Source organism: Dasypus novemcinctus, chromosome 15, assembly GCF_030445035.2.
Source record: "Dasypus novemcinctus isolate mDasNov1 chromosome 15, mDasNov1.1.hap2, whole genome shotgun sequence".
Taxonomy (NCBI): domain Eukaryota; kingdom Metazoa; phylum Chordata; class Mammalia; order Cingulata; family Dasypodidae; genus Dasypus; species Dasypus novemcinctus.
Window position 1 is genome coordinate 74,053,637 of NC_080687.1, and position 15,589 is coordinate 74,069,225.

At 33.2% G+C, this 15,589-nt stretch overlaps 1 pseudogene; it reads left to right on the forward strand.

Moving 5' to 3' along the window:
- Positions 1 to 3,198: 3,198 nt before the first annotated feature.
- Positions 3,199 to 4,529, forward strand: LOC101413816 (four and a half LIM domains protein 1 pseudogene; annotated as a pseudogene).
- The last annotated feature ends 11,060 nt before the right edge of the window (positions 4,530 to 15,589 follow it).

The following is a 15,589-nucleotide window of genomic DNA, read 5'->3' on the forward strand; positions in this document are numbered from 1 at the left end:
CATTTCATTATTTTCAGAAGTTTGACTTTTCTAACCAATGGATGTAATATAATTACCTAGAAAGAGAGTAGTTGTAATGTGAGAGTTCCACAAGGAAACCAATGCCAACAAACAAAAATCTATATACTTCTCCCTGCACACAAGCAACAAACTATTGACTATAATGAAAACTTTTATTCAGAATAATGAAAAATATATTAGATGCTCCTAATAATATATTTTACTACAAAAGTAAGAGAAAATAATTTTAAGATGAGCGTAACTCAATAGGAAAGATGATAAAAGTTATTTATGTATACTACTACTGAATGAGGTTTTAACATTTTAAAATTATAACTTAATAAAATTAATGTAATTTCAGTTAATATCTCAACTACAATTTTAATAGACTTTGATGATTTACCAAGTTTATATGAAAAAGAAAGTTCACAAAATTAAGTCTGAAAAATAAAAACAACTAGGTAAATCTCTTCCTCATATATAATGAATTGCATATTTACAGTTAATAAAAGTTTTTATTGATATTGAAATAGATATTTAGATAAAGGAAATTGAATAGTTTATATGGTTGCATCAGTTAAGAATTGCATATAAGTGCTAATAAAGGCAAATTTAAAATAAGTGGCTTAACCATGATAGACATTGAACTTTCTCCCAGATTAGGAGAAATCCTGATAAGAAAAAGTCATTAATATCGGCAAGGCATTAAGTGTGGGTGAGGCATCTCTATAATATCGTTGTGATTTTTGCCCTCTCTGACATGTTGCTCTATTATCCAACTGTGAGATCATGATTCCTCTAATCTCCACATGGCTGCTGGTGTTTTGGCTCAGATGCCACATTTCAGACAGGAGAGGGGGCATTGGCAAAAAACCAAAACTCACTGTGACTTTATGTACTTTACTGCAAGATCTGCCAGGGACTTCCATTTTATTACTCCTTACTGAACTGTTTGTTCAAATACAGCGGGAAATGCTGAAGTTTGTTACAGTATCCATTCAAAAGTATTTAACACAGTTAATAGTGAACCCAATCTTTTTGAAATTCATCCATCCTTGGCTTCCTGTGACATCACTCTACTAATTTCTGGCCACTTCAAACAATGTTTATCTCTCCTGATGAATGTTTATTACCAACGTGAATTTGAAAATTTGAACTCTTTCTGATTTCACTCTATGATATCTTCTTTGTCTAAATTCACCACTTGGTGATCTCCTACAAGCCCATAAATTTAAATACAATACATTTATCTATGACTCAAGAATGTATAACATCAAGCTGAAATTTCATCTTGCACTGTGAACTCATATCCATTTGCCTTCTTAACATTCGACATATATCTCTAATAAATCCCAATTTGCCTTGTACAGTTCTGGTTTATACCTGGTAATTGTTAACCTGCTCCATTTCCTTTCCAATGGTTCTGGTTTGGACGATGATTTATAAGGCCACTCTACTAAATGAATAGGCATGTCAAATTTTAAATGTCTACAGTTGAACTCCAAAATTATAAATATAATACATATTTTACATATATGTACATATAATGCATATATACATATAATACATATTTATACATATAATAAATAATGTATTACATTTATACGTATAATAAATATGTATTACATATAATACATATTTGCATAAACTATCACAAAGTTTATTAAATATGTATTTCTATATAAATATATATTTATTATTACTCATCAAAGGAACCTGATATCCAGATGAAAAATTTAAATATTATCAATATCTTTGAATTTTCCCAAATTACATTTCATGAAACTCAATCCTCTCCCTTCCTTCTGAGGTATAACCAATATCCTGAATTGCATGTATGCCATTATTTTGCTTTTCTTTAGGGTTTTACCATTGTACCCCTGAAAGAATTGTTTGATTTCATCCCTTTTCAATTATATTGATAGATTATGTTCAAGGAATGTAATAGAAGTGCAAATCACCATTCTTAAACTAGTATATTAACCTCTTTTCTAATTATAAGGGTAAAAGTTAATATAGAGAAATTTGAGTTAATTTTAAAGATACCTTTAAACACATAGAAATCTTCCATCATCTCTTCTTTCAGTAAGAACCCTTGGAAAATAATATTTCATTTTTTTCAAATTTTCTATTTCCCTATATGTGTCCAAGTATCTATGTACTTGCATATATCTGTGCATATATCTGTGTCTGTGTCTATGTCCATTTCTGTGCCTCTCTCAATGTCTATATCTATATCATCTATCTACCTATGCATCTAACTATATACATATTTTAATATCAGGAAGAGCATATGAATGTGTATATCAATACCTATATTTAAAACATAAACTTTACTTATGCTCCTCTCGACTTAATATAATATCCTAAATAATTTACCATATTCATTTCCTCACAAACATGATTTTCAATGTCTATAAAATGTTTGAATCTATTTCAATTTAATCAACCACATAATTTACACGATTTTTTACAAGTTCTAGGAATTAAAAACAATACAGCCATATTTATATCCACATCTAAGCGCACAAAGTTACTTTCTTCCCTCAGATATATTCATGCAAGTTTTATTTGAATCACTTAAGCTTATTAATGTATTAGGTACACAAATAACCAGGAGTTCCATCCAGATACATTGTATTACTTCACAAACCAAAATTTTGGTGGGCTCATTTATTGAAGACGAAATAAGTCTTGGGTATTTGAAATTCAAATGTAACTTTGCTTTCTGGTTGTCTATTGTTAAATCTCTGATTTTTACTCAATGGGAACATTTTTCATAATTGTATTGAAAACATTTGATGTTATCTTTATATTACATTTTTGAACAACAAATAAACATCATTCTAGAAAAATATATATATTTGTCCTATACTAAAGCTTATTATTTCAATGTTCCAGTTGGCTTGCCATTATATTTTATGTAATTGACAATCAAATAGTATTAGAATATTATTAAAATTTATTTAACTTAATCTGACAATGACTTCATTCTCAGAATAAAAATTTCCTAGCAGGGGCCCAGTCCGCAGCACCTCTGCCACCGCCTTGGCTTTGGAGCAGGCAGTGGCCACCGCCTAGACATCCCCAAGAAGCACGCTGGAAGTTGCTCAACGAGAACTGCGTCCAGCCCTTGTAGACTACATTCTATTCTCCACACATCTAGGGTGAGGTCCCTCCAGGTACAAGATGGGCACCATGACGGACAAGATGGACTGCCACTACTGCCAGGACACCCTGCATGATAAGGAGTGCAGAAGGACCACCACCACGGCTGCCTGAAGTGCTTTGGCAGGTTCTGCACCAACATCTGTGCAGAATGCCACGAGCCCATTGGCGCGGATTCCAAGCAACAGCACTCTAAGAACAGCTCCTGACATGACACCTGCTTCCACTGTGCCAAGTGTCTCCGCCCTTTGGCCAATGAGATCTTCCTGGCCAAGGAGAAGAAGACCCTGTGCAACAAGTGTGTCACTCGGGAGGACCCCACCAAGTGCAAAGGGTGCTTCAAGACGATCGTGGCCTGTAAGCTAAACGTGTAGTGCAAGGTGACCGTTTGGCACAAAGACTGCTTCACCTGCAGCCTCTGCAAACAAGTCGTAAGGATTGGAAGCTTCTTCCCAAAAGAGGAGGACTTCTACTGTGTGACATGCCATGAGGCCAAATTTGCCAAGCACTGCGTGAAGTACAGCAAGGCCGTCTCCTCCAGAGGAATCCCTTACCAGGATCAGCCCTGGCATGGGGAGCTCTTTGTGTGTTACCTGCTCTAAGAAGCCCGCTGGGCCGCGTTTCGCCACTGTGAAGGACCAGCATTACTGCGTGGATTGCTACAAGAACTTTGTGGCCAAGAAGCACGGTGGATGCAAGAACCCCACCGCTGGGCTTGGTAAAGGCTCCAGGGTGGCGGCCTATGAAGGACAACCCTGGCACGACTACTGCTTCCACTGCAAAAAAATACTCCCAGAATCTGGCCAACAAGCGCTTTGTTCTCCATGAGCCGCAAGTAATGCCCTGACTGTACCAAAAACCCGTAAATTGACGCGGGCTCCTGTCCTGTAAAATGGAATCTGAGTCTTGTTCTTTAAGTCCTCCCTCTCTCCCCTGCACCATCCACAGGGAAAACGTGGTATTTCACAGCCACAACATTACCCGTTCTGTGGTTGCTCCCATTTTTCAGTATTATTTAAAGAAAGGTACACAGTGGTCATGTTAGGATTTACCAAAAAAACAGTTCTGCAGCCGACTTCATTTCTCTTCAGCTGCAGTTGAATGCTGGAAACTTAGACCGACTCTTCCGCCTGTGTACCGTGGAGCAGGACAGCTCTAAGCACGCTGAACTAGCACGGGTGGAGTCGCGGGCCGCCGAGAGCCACAGCGGCCGCTTGGCCTCTGCTGCTGACCCGGTTCCTGAGCAGAGCAAGAGCGTGCCGGAACGCGCGCTGGAGCGTCCTCATCAAGACTCTTACCTGTCTTCTGTTCTTCTGTGCTTTGGGATGACTAATAAGAACTTCCTGAAAATTAACGTTTGAACTCAGCTGTTGACTCTAAACTGACCTTGTTCCGTACTAACCTTTGACCTACCTGTGCAGTCTGTTCTCCGAGGGTCCCGACTTTCTAAGCACGGAACGTGCAGGTGATTTGGAAAGCGTGGGCCGATCTGAAAAAAACCAGCCTGTTTCTGGTGGTCCTGGGCACAATGAATCCTTTTGCAAGCTTAAGGAAACTAACTCCGCTGTCCTCTTAGTGGTTTTTTGTTTGTTTGCTTTTTCCAATTAATAAGTTTTGTTGTTTTTAATTCACAGCAACATAGTTTGAGTTCTGAAACTTGCATGAAAAGATTTTATTTTGGCCCCTTAAAACTGAGATTCGTACTGCAGAAGTAACCGTAAAACTCTAGAGGGGTAGCTGAGCAGGCTGCTAGAGCTGTCGTCGACACGTCAGAGAGCTCCGGTTGAACCCCTTGGAACATGGTATGTTAGTTGACTGTTCTCTGCTCACGTGTTAAGGAGGACCGCCGAGTCCCTTTGCCTGGGATTCCTGGGATTTTTTTCTCAGTAGCTTAGCTGGTTCTCTGAGGGAGCGGGGAGACCACTATTCTCACAGGTAGAACTGGATTTCCACCTACTGCTTACCTGAAATGCAGGATCACCTACTTGCTGTATTCTACGTGATTATATTTCACAGTATGAGACAATATCAACAGTAAACATGTAATGACAACACACATTAACATTGTTAGAAATGGTAGAAATTGACATCTCATTTCTACATTTTGTCCTTAGCTATTATTATCTGTCCTTTCAATGTATCTTTACAGAAATAAAGCAGCACATAAATTTAAAAAATTTAAATTCCTTTAATGATCTATAACAGGTGTGGAAAGGAATACTGCCAAAATATTGCCATAAAGTAAGCAAACTTTCAAGATATTGGAACATAAGAATAATGAAAATGAAGAGAGGGTTGAAGAGCCAGTTGGCATAATACTTAAATTAGAATGACTTTATAAAAAGCATGGAGGAGAACTGCTCTGGAAGTTATATTGAAAAGCAATTGAGTCTCTGAGTTACATGGAACAAGAAATAATAAGGAGGCTCAGATAAAGTGATGTCTTCAGAGGATTTTCAGCCTGGAGTTGAGGTGAAGATTTTAAAAGACATTCAGGGAAAATGTAGCTTTTTTATCCTGGGTCACTTGCTCCAGAGGCTAGAATTGTGTGTGAGATTTGAAGATATACAAAGCAGTGTGAGAATGAGAGAAGAATGAAGAATATTTAAACTTTGGATATTGCATTGTAAACATTATTGGAAAAAATAAGGCTGAGTGGCATTGTGCTCCCCTCTTGCTTGATAATTTCTCAGAAAACAGTGGGAATTTGGTCCAAATAGAAATCAACTTAAAGTTCTGAAGTTTAAATATGACAATAGGTTCTATTGAGCCAAAGATATTGACTCTTGAGATTGGCAAAGCCAAAGGAGAAAGCAACAACAGACACCAAATCAGCTCAAAGTAAAAGGTCTTTGATTGTGGCATGGACAATAGTCCGGTAATACATTTAAAATATTTGCTTCACTGTTAATCTTCTGTGCTTTGCCCATGCTTTATGTATGACCTTGTTAGGTTCACTGATTAAGCTTTTTCCAATTTTGACCAATGCCAATTATTTCATAAGTTTTTTAAAAATGCCTTGCATTATTATGTTTACTTTTTTCAACCAATTTTCTCTAATGTTTGTTTTCCTATAGCAATCAACTCCTATACCCTAGAAGATATAACCTTTGAAAGCATTTTTCAGACATAAAAAGAATGGCTTGAAAATAATTTTAGAGGTATACTTAACTTTTCCATGATTCTTCTTTTACTCTATGCAGTCATATTTATTATAATCCCCCATCATGTCTTGTATAATTTGGATTTTCTTTAAATTTCTCTTTTTTTTAAAAATGAGGAGTGAACTTCGATGGCCTAGATTTCCACAAATACAAAATTGCTGGGATTTATGATCTTTGCCATATACTTAGGTACTCTCTGTTTCCTTCTCAAGTATAAACTTTATGGGTAAATTCGTTAGATATGTCATATTTTATACTTAGATTTGCTGTATATCTGAGCCCCATTGTCTTAGTTCTTTGTAGAATTGTTGCTACTGAATTGTTCCATGACTTTTACTCTTGGATTTCCAGAGGAAAGTCATGGATTAATTCATAAATTCAGTTAACTCTTTTGAACATTTCCTAAGTCAAGAACATTGCTATGTCTTGGTATTTTAAAAGTGAAAACAAAGCTAAAGAAAACAAATTCCTTACAGTGTGTACCCAAGAATTTAACAGGGCTATATGCTTTATAAAATTTTCAGAAGAATACTTTTTCTTCTGTCTGAATATTGGGAACAAAACAAAATCAAATCAAACAAGGAACTGCTTCCACTGAACAGCTACTTCTTTTTGCTTTGTGTATACTGTGAATCTTGAAACTAATCGAGTTTTCTTGCTTGCTTTGGCACCCATCTCAGTACTAAATTTAAAGCACAAATCTTTTAATCACAGACAATTACATTACAAACAAAAGTATTTTTTGCTTGCCTTTACATTGTATATCTTCCCAGAACTGTTTTGTTTTTTCCATGGCCATACTTTTTCATTTATTTTTATATTTTTTTTCACAGTATATATAGTATTTTGCTATTTTCTCAACTTGTTTATTGAATAATTATAAAACTTGTTTATTGAATAAGGATAAAAATTTAGTGACAAAACAAATCACTTAAAGAAAAGACATATTTAGGAGTATTCTAGTTGTGTATCAAATTATGTTTGCTTTTAATTTTTCTATCTTATATTTTGTGTGAATAAAATTACTAAATATATTTTCAAAGTCACTTAGTTTTATGCCAGCTTTAAACTGGTGATGATTTCTACTAAGGACTTGAATATTACTGATTGTTTGAAGTACTGCATAGAATTTTTTTGGTAATCAGAGTAAAGAATGAATAGATTTCAGTAATATCTATAAAACTTAAAAAAATATTTATAAAACTTTACAAATGAACCTACAGTAATATTACTTTGAAAAGTCAGAAATGTAATGTAAATTAAGTTAAAGCATCCTGTGTAACTGTGTTGAAAACATATTTAATTTCCACTTATTATTTTTTCAAAAAAACTGCCTGGGAAAATAGCCACTTCTAAGTGGTATAAATAAAGTTTGAAAATTAAGACTTCTACTAGCACTTATAATTTATAGCTGCTAACGATAATATAAAAGAAAATCATTACAAATGAAAACTTGTGCACAAACACACCCCCCTTCCCACAGTTAACAGTGTGATTTTCTTTGTTGTTCTTCAAAAGGTGTAGCAAAGATGATTATTAAAATACTGGTTCATATTGAAGGTAGTTGTATTATAAATAAATCTGGTTTCTTTTTGTTTGAAGAATTTTAAAATATTGTTACATATGACATTTCTGAAGTTTCTTCAGCCTGAAATTTCCAACAATACTCTATCAATATAGTTAAGCTTATGGGGTAAAGTCTAATGACAAGCAAAAATGGACAAATACAGTTTCTGCAAATAATTTTCAGTCATTGAATTCTGCGTTAGAGAGAAACTAAATTGAAAGTTAACGAGTCAACAAAAAATGTGATGAGTTCAAGCGTTTCAATCCTTTTAACAGCCAAGCCCTAGAGAACCTGATTTGATCAATGCATAATCATTTTCATTCAGATGAGTCTGCCCAAATAAGTAGTATGTTCATTTTGTGGTCCAGTAATTTTGGTTGACTTAATGACATAAGTAGAACAACTATGAGTAACTATGCAGCATCCAATTAATTTCTTGGTGATAGATCTTCAGACAGTCAATCTTATCAGCTTCATAGCATCATATGCTTTCAAATTATTGTGCATAATCTAGAGGCTTCTGGTAAGAAATATTTATAGCAGATATTTTGTCTTGTTTGCAGACATATTAATATGTATACCTCTTAAAGTTACCTTTCCAAAAAGCAAAGTTACTAAATTAATTTGCATGGTGACATATTAATGGTGCTTATTTGGAGAGATTAATCCATATTTATGTTTAATAATGAAAATAGCAATGCCTGAAAATTAGATATAGTGGTAGATGCTGAGGCAGTTATGGATAGAGTAAGCAATTCTAAGTAAACTGGCATTCTTACCTTTAGTGTTAAGAGGAAGAAAAGTCTGTTCACGGACAAACTCTTTCAAATTTAGGTATTAATTTGAAGGCAAATATTGTTGTAATACCATTACATATTTAGAGAACTATGCCTGTGAGGACTTGTCTACAATAAATAAGAGAGTGAAATGTACTAAGACTAGTTTATTCTCCTTAAGTAGTTTAAAATCTAGCAGATTATATAGCACTGATTTGTGAAAATGAGTAGTTCAGTTGTCTATTTTTTAAGCAATAGAATACAAGTTTGTATAAATTGGAAAATAAAAGAAATTTTGAATTGAGGTAAAACATTTGAGAGATTGACAAAGCTTTAAGTATCATCCATTGGGTACAAATGAGTGGAATAAAAAACTAGGTATCCAGAATAAAGCAAGATAACAAAAAATAAGTCTTAATTGAAAAAACCAATGTAAATTTGAATGAAAGAATATAATTTTTTTAAAAGTTATTAATTGTGGTAAGGAGGGAAAATACTGAAATAACTTAGAGATTCTGTGTAGTAATAATGCATTTTCACCTAGGATACTATTTCCAGGAAAGCATAACCCTGGTTTTTAAATTATTAGCCTGGTATAATATTTTCTATTTTACATAATTAAACATACTATTTTATTAAAATATTCTGAGTAATTCACAAAATTTATGTTGCTGTAGCTACAAGTTATTTTTTAAAAAATAGTTAATCCTATCTTGTATAATGATGAATTTTTCTAATTGTCAGTTGTTAGATGTAATACTCCTTTGCAAGACACTTGAAGATATAGCAAGGTTCCTATCAGCGTTTCTCTTTTAAAAGTTTCCAAAGGATAGAAAAATAAATAAAAATCTCCTTTTTCCCAAAAGGATAAAATAAATTGGAAAAAAAAGCAAATAATACATAGGCTTAATATTTTAGTAGCAATGCCATGATGATGTAAAATAATTCCACCATTTTACTTATGCTACATCTAAATTTCCAAAGCACACACAAAAAAACATTTAGGCACTATAAATCATACGACTTTCACTTTCAAATTTTATTTCTTCTAAATGTAAGCATGTGCATAATGTAAAATCATTAACTAAGTTATATTGCCATACACACTTTTAAAGCAGTTCATTGCTATTGGTGACAAGATATCAAAAAGTCACTCTGTTGATATTTTATCAAAATTCAAGACAGCACACAATCTATATTTCGCCATTTTTTCTTTAATCTACTTAGAAAAAAGCAAAAAACCCCAGCATCATCCATGTTGTACAACTTAGAAATCAATATTAATAAATCAATGTCAATAATTCTATATTGCAAACTACATTAATACACAAATATGTGACCTAAATTTGTGATATGTCTTTCATTCTTTGTGCTAAGAAACATAAAACTGAAGTTTGTGAGACAGCTTTCATTACAAACCACTGTTTCCAGTCAACCCTGCCTTTTTAAATAGATATCATTTGGGATAAAATTTGTATGCTTAGACTTAGATTGCAGGTTGATTTTTTTTAACAACTAAAGAACATTTTTCTAGTTGTTACTAAGTTATTACAAAATGTAAAAAAATAACCTTTTCCACTTAAAGTGCTTCCAAGAGGACACTCCCAACTCCCATATCTATCTCTCATATAAATACATACATACATACATACATAAAAGACATACAGTCTGTGTATGGCATGGCCTGAACCACATTAGAGATATGACGGCTAATTTTAGAGTATAAAATTGACATTTTGTAATTGTTGTTCCAGGATGCTGAGTTGTAAAGACTGGAATTATTGTCATTTCTTTCATCAAAAGCAGTTGTGTAGACAATAACTTTGTGTGTCTGAAATGAATCCTTGCCTCAAACATCACATTGTTTCTGCTTCTAATTCCCTCCCCTAAGAAATAAGAAAAGTAGGAGATAATTCCAGAGAGTGTAATGTATGAGAGTGGCAAAGGCAAAAATTGAAGAAAATAATTGTTAAGTAGGAATGTGAGATAAAATCCCCATTAATTACTAATTCATCTTTATGTACCTTGCATATCAATTTTGTAAAGTCTATTTCTCTCTCTCTTGATTCCCATAGCCTAGACTCTGTCAATATTTTCTGGAAGAATGAATGCATGAGAAAAGAAATGCTAAAAGAGAGATTTCTTATTATGTAAAGGCTTTATTGAGTGCCCAGAAGGTTAGTATAATGTTTATACAAAAAAAGAGAGATGATAATGTTATGTATGGTATAATTTCAACTATATTGTACCATATAAATAGTTATGTAAGAGTAGAAGGATTATAAAATAGTGATTTAGGAAGAAGATATCTGCTAGGAATTTAAATTAGATCAAATAATTCAAATAAATGATCACAGATGTATCAAGATTATGTCAATGTTATACATGGTTGTGTGTAATTTCTGCTCTATCCTTTCAATCATAATTATATATTTTTCTATTTCTAGAATTAGAGCATTTTATTTGCTTAACCAAAAAAATTATAAAATGTGTAAGGATACTTAAAGAATATAAAATGCTCTGAGGAAAGGAAAAATGAAATTAAAGATACATTAAATTGAGAAAGTATGTGGTGAATTTCTTTTATTCTACTGGGGTAAATGGAAAAAGAAAAATGATGAGTTCAGTAAATATCTTTTATATCTTTTATGAAAAGCATGTATTTTCATGAAAATATAATATAGACAACTTTATGTATCAGCTACAAGACTATTTTAGTTCTTGATGTAAATACTTGTAATGTTCCATTCAAGTCAGCCTACTTGCCAGTAGTAATTTTTCCACAACTTTGCAGATTTTAGGGGTTATAGGTTAATGAGAAATAAGCCCCCACGTGATATATGTCAGGATTCCATGCAGCATAAGGTGTTTGAGTACGACGTGATTTGAATGTAACTGACACACACCTTTCAAGTTGGATTCCCGAATTTCTTCAAATTTCCCTGGATAGAACCTTTAGTAAGTATCCAGAATATTCAAAATATGGTTGAAGCAAGGTCAGTAGTCTCACCTCTGCCTCAGGCTGCCTCCCTTCTCATGTCACATTCATAGTCATGAATGCTTTCAAGTGTCAGAATGAAGTCAGATACTCTTCCTTTTCTATCCAGTGCACTCAATTAAGAGATCTTTCTTCTTTCTCAGAAGTGTTGATTTTGGTTGTTTTGTTTTTTATACCACTCGGTAATTAGTACTCAGTTTTATTAGTCCATATGGGTGATTTTGAACATTGTGCTGAGCAGCCTCTTGCACTCTGTAAGTTTTCTAACAAATTCTCAGTGGACATATAGAGGAATTACCCTCTAATATATATGGAAAACAGAATTCAAAATTTTGAATATTTTAATAATGAAGAATTGAATATGATACAAGCTCAGTTTCTAATCCAAGATACTAAGTGGATAGTTGTGATATTTACCAAGCCAAAAAACACATGATTTGAATCAGGGTTTCGTTATCCTGGTGATATCTGAAATATATCTAAAGCAAATAATCCATCACACCTCATCATTAATACATCAGATTTGCAAGTATGTTATTATCTAAAATGTCAAGCTCTGTAAGTTATAATGGATAGAATAAACTTTTTTTAACTATTTCCATTACTATTCCAATATCGTAAACATTATATTCATATTTAAGCAGTCTTGGTCAAACTATAAAACAGAAAATTCAGGATATCTTTTTTATTACTTACAGGTAGCAATTGCTTGTTTGCATGTCTAAAACTGATCTGGACCTAATCAACATTCAATAAATACATGTTGAATAAAGAACTGAATGAATAATAAAATCATTACTGTAATTTATTTTACCATGAAGTCTGATATCAAGAGTTATAGCTTAATAAATCTCCACTCATGTGAGCCAAGACTTGAATGTACAGGCACAAGCAAATTCAAATGCCGGAGCTTTTAAATTAAAAGCAGCACAACAAACACTTCTGAGTGTTTATTATGTATGGATATATGCTAATCAATGCTAGGTTTTTACCATATAATGGCACTTTCACTATAATGATAATGTCCATATACCATAAAGCATCAAGAAGCCATTAAGCCACTATTCTAAGCTACTCTGCCCTTTCCATCGTTTGATCACTAAGGGCTCTCCAAGCTATAGCTGTCATTTTTCACCAGAGAATAAATAAAACTCATTATTGACCCAGAATAACTTGCATTTGAAAGGTACAGTGAAGAACCTGGTATGTTCAAGACTGTCACGACAAATAGAATCAGATTGTACAATCTGTCTCACAAGAATTAAGATAACACCCAATATCAAAGTGCATTGATAATGCAAAGTATGCAGGTACCTGTGAACCACTGGTGAAGCTCAGAAAAGTCTGAAACCATCAGTGCACTTCCCCAGGTCTTTCTGGGTTTTCTGGTCCAGATTTAACACATGTGGCTCTATGTAATGCTTGCAAGGTATCATTTGCACTGAAGGAGCTAATTGTGGATCGTCTCAATTTTAATTACATAAATTACATGACATTTACAATTCATTAATTACAGAGATTACATGGCATTTCTTAACACACAAGAATGCTACGAACTCGAAGTTTATTTACAATAACCATCCTATACAGATAAGATACATTTTTCTAAAATCACTTCACAATAAGGAATTTCCTGCCAGTACCATTTGTGAGTTTGGCAGTTAATTTATTAGTAGTATGTTTAATTTTACAAAAGGAATTGATCTTTTTCATTGCTGTATTTCCCAAGATTCTCTAGGAAAGGAAGGAAATACACTGCAGAACTGTTGGAGTTCCTTTCATTCCCAGTTGCCTATTTAATGGCCCTCCCTTTTCCTTTTCTGTTTTGCTGCTCGAGTTGTCTCCTTATCACAAAAACGGCCCCTTTCACATAAGCATGAGCATATGACTCAATCCCAACCTATGGATATAAGAGAAGACACCCTGGGGAAGTTTCTCAGATGTGTTACACCACAATAGAGAAATGTGTATGGGCAGAAAACTATATAGCTTACTTCTTATTGTTGCACAATCTTCTGTGAGGATATAATCCTTGGAGCTGTGGCTGCCAAGTTAAAACCTTGAGGCCAAAAGAATCATAGAGAAGCCTACTCAGAGCTGTTAAATCATTGAACTGGAGAATAAGCCTGGGAATTTCCAATTTTTTAATCTATCATAGTTAGATGTTGCAATAATTGCAACTGAAATTTTTCAGCAGATTCCCACACCAAACAAAAATATTTTATACAAATGTGGTAAATCCATTTAAATGCAATATTCTGAGTGCAAAATTCTAGCATGTTCCACCTTCTTGATAGCCTCATTAATATCTGATTGAGATCTGATTTTACCAGTTTAGCTCTTATCAGTAATAAACTCAACTCTGCACTGCATCTGAAAGCCTAAACATCTCAACTATACTACTCAACTCTTCCACAGTTTAGATTTAAGTTTAAAATTTTTAAAAATGAAAGCAAAGTACAATATTTTGCACTTAATACAACTATATTGTTTGGGTAGAAATACATTTCACTGTAACCATTTCATTGCATGAAATATTATTGTTGTATGCTGGTGCATTTTTTAGGCCCATGTACACTTATCTGGTATTAAACATAAACATGTGACCATGTGTGTTGTGTCAATAGATTGATTCCATTTAAATTTCCTTTTTTCTATAGGCCAATATAAAATTATAGTGTATTCATTTGAATAGTTTTTATTGGAATCAGGAGTTAAAGTGTTACCTATATAAATAGTAAGTTATAATTAAACTGAAATACTTATTATTTTAATTGGGAAATATATAAAATGCTTTTCTAATTAAAACAATTATACAATTTAAAAATTTGAAGCTTAAGCACACTATTTAGATAAATGAATGGAGTTGTGGGAGATAGTACTGCTACTAGAATAGTAAAGAATAAAGGTACTGGAGGAATATTTGTTGCAGATTTCACAATGTATAGGAATGCAATTTGCTGCAATGTTGCAAATAGAAAAATGATACTAATTAAGTAAAAATGTTTTAAAGATAACATGCACTATTAAGAAACATTTTCCAGAAAATCCATAGTGAATTTCATATTTCCTCACAACAATAAAAATTAATCAATGAAATTAGTCCCTTGAAATTAGAGTGTGGGGGCTGGCAAGCCCAAGGTCTTTAGGGAAGTCTGATAGGCTGGAAACTCAGAGAAGCCTTGATGTTGGAATTTTGAATCCAAATTCCAGAGAGCAGAATAGCAGACTGGAAACTCAGGTAGGATTTCATGTTTCAGTTTTGAGGCAGTATCTCTTCTGTGGGAAACCTTTGTTTTTGCTCACAAAAACATTCAACATATTGAGTAAGGCTAACCCACATTACCAAGGGTATACTCTTTCCTTGAAGTTAACTGATTGTAGATGTCAACCACATGTACACAATATTTTCACAGCAATATCTATATTAGAGTTTGATTAAATAACTTGGCTGATAAAGAACTTAGCCAAGCTGACATGTATGGCTAACCATCAAAATCTGCTCTTTGTCAAATTGGCACTCACACATATCTCAAAACAAACATACTATCCAATTAAGACAATAATAATAAAGTAATATATTTATGTATCATGACACAATCATTCTATGTACAACAAAAAATACTATAATCTTTTTCTCAAAAAAAAAAGCAAACTCCTTGATATCTCTTCTCCTTGATATCCTGTGACTTAAATTCTATAATGTAAAGTTTATTATTAATACATCTTATAAGTAAGGAAAAGAAACAAAGATAGTTGTTCTACTCACAAACAATATATTCAACAAAATAAGGAAAAAATTTTAAAGGTCTGCCACTCTTAAAAAATTACATTTCTCTTTTCTGCAACCGGTCATGTGGTAATAGCTGCTATTTATAAATACTTTCTTCCAATATACACTTCATATTCCCTTTAC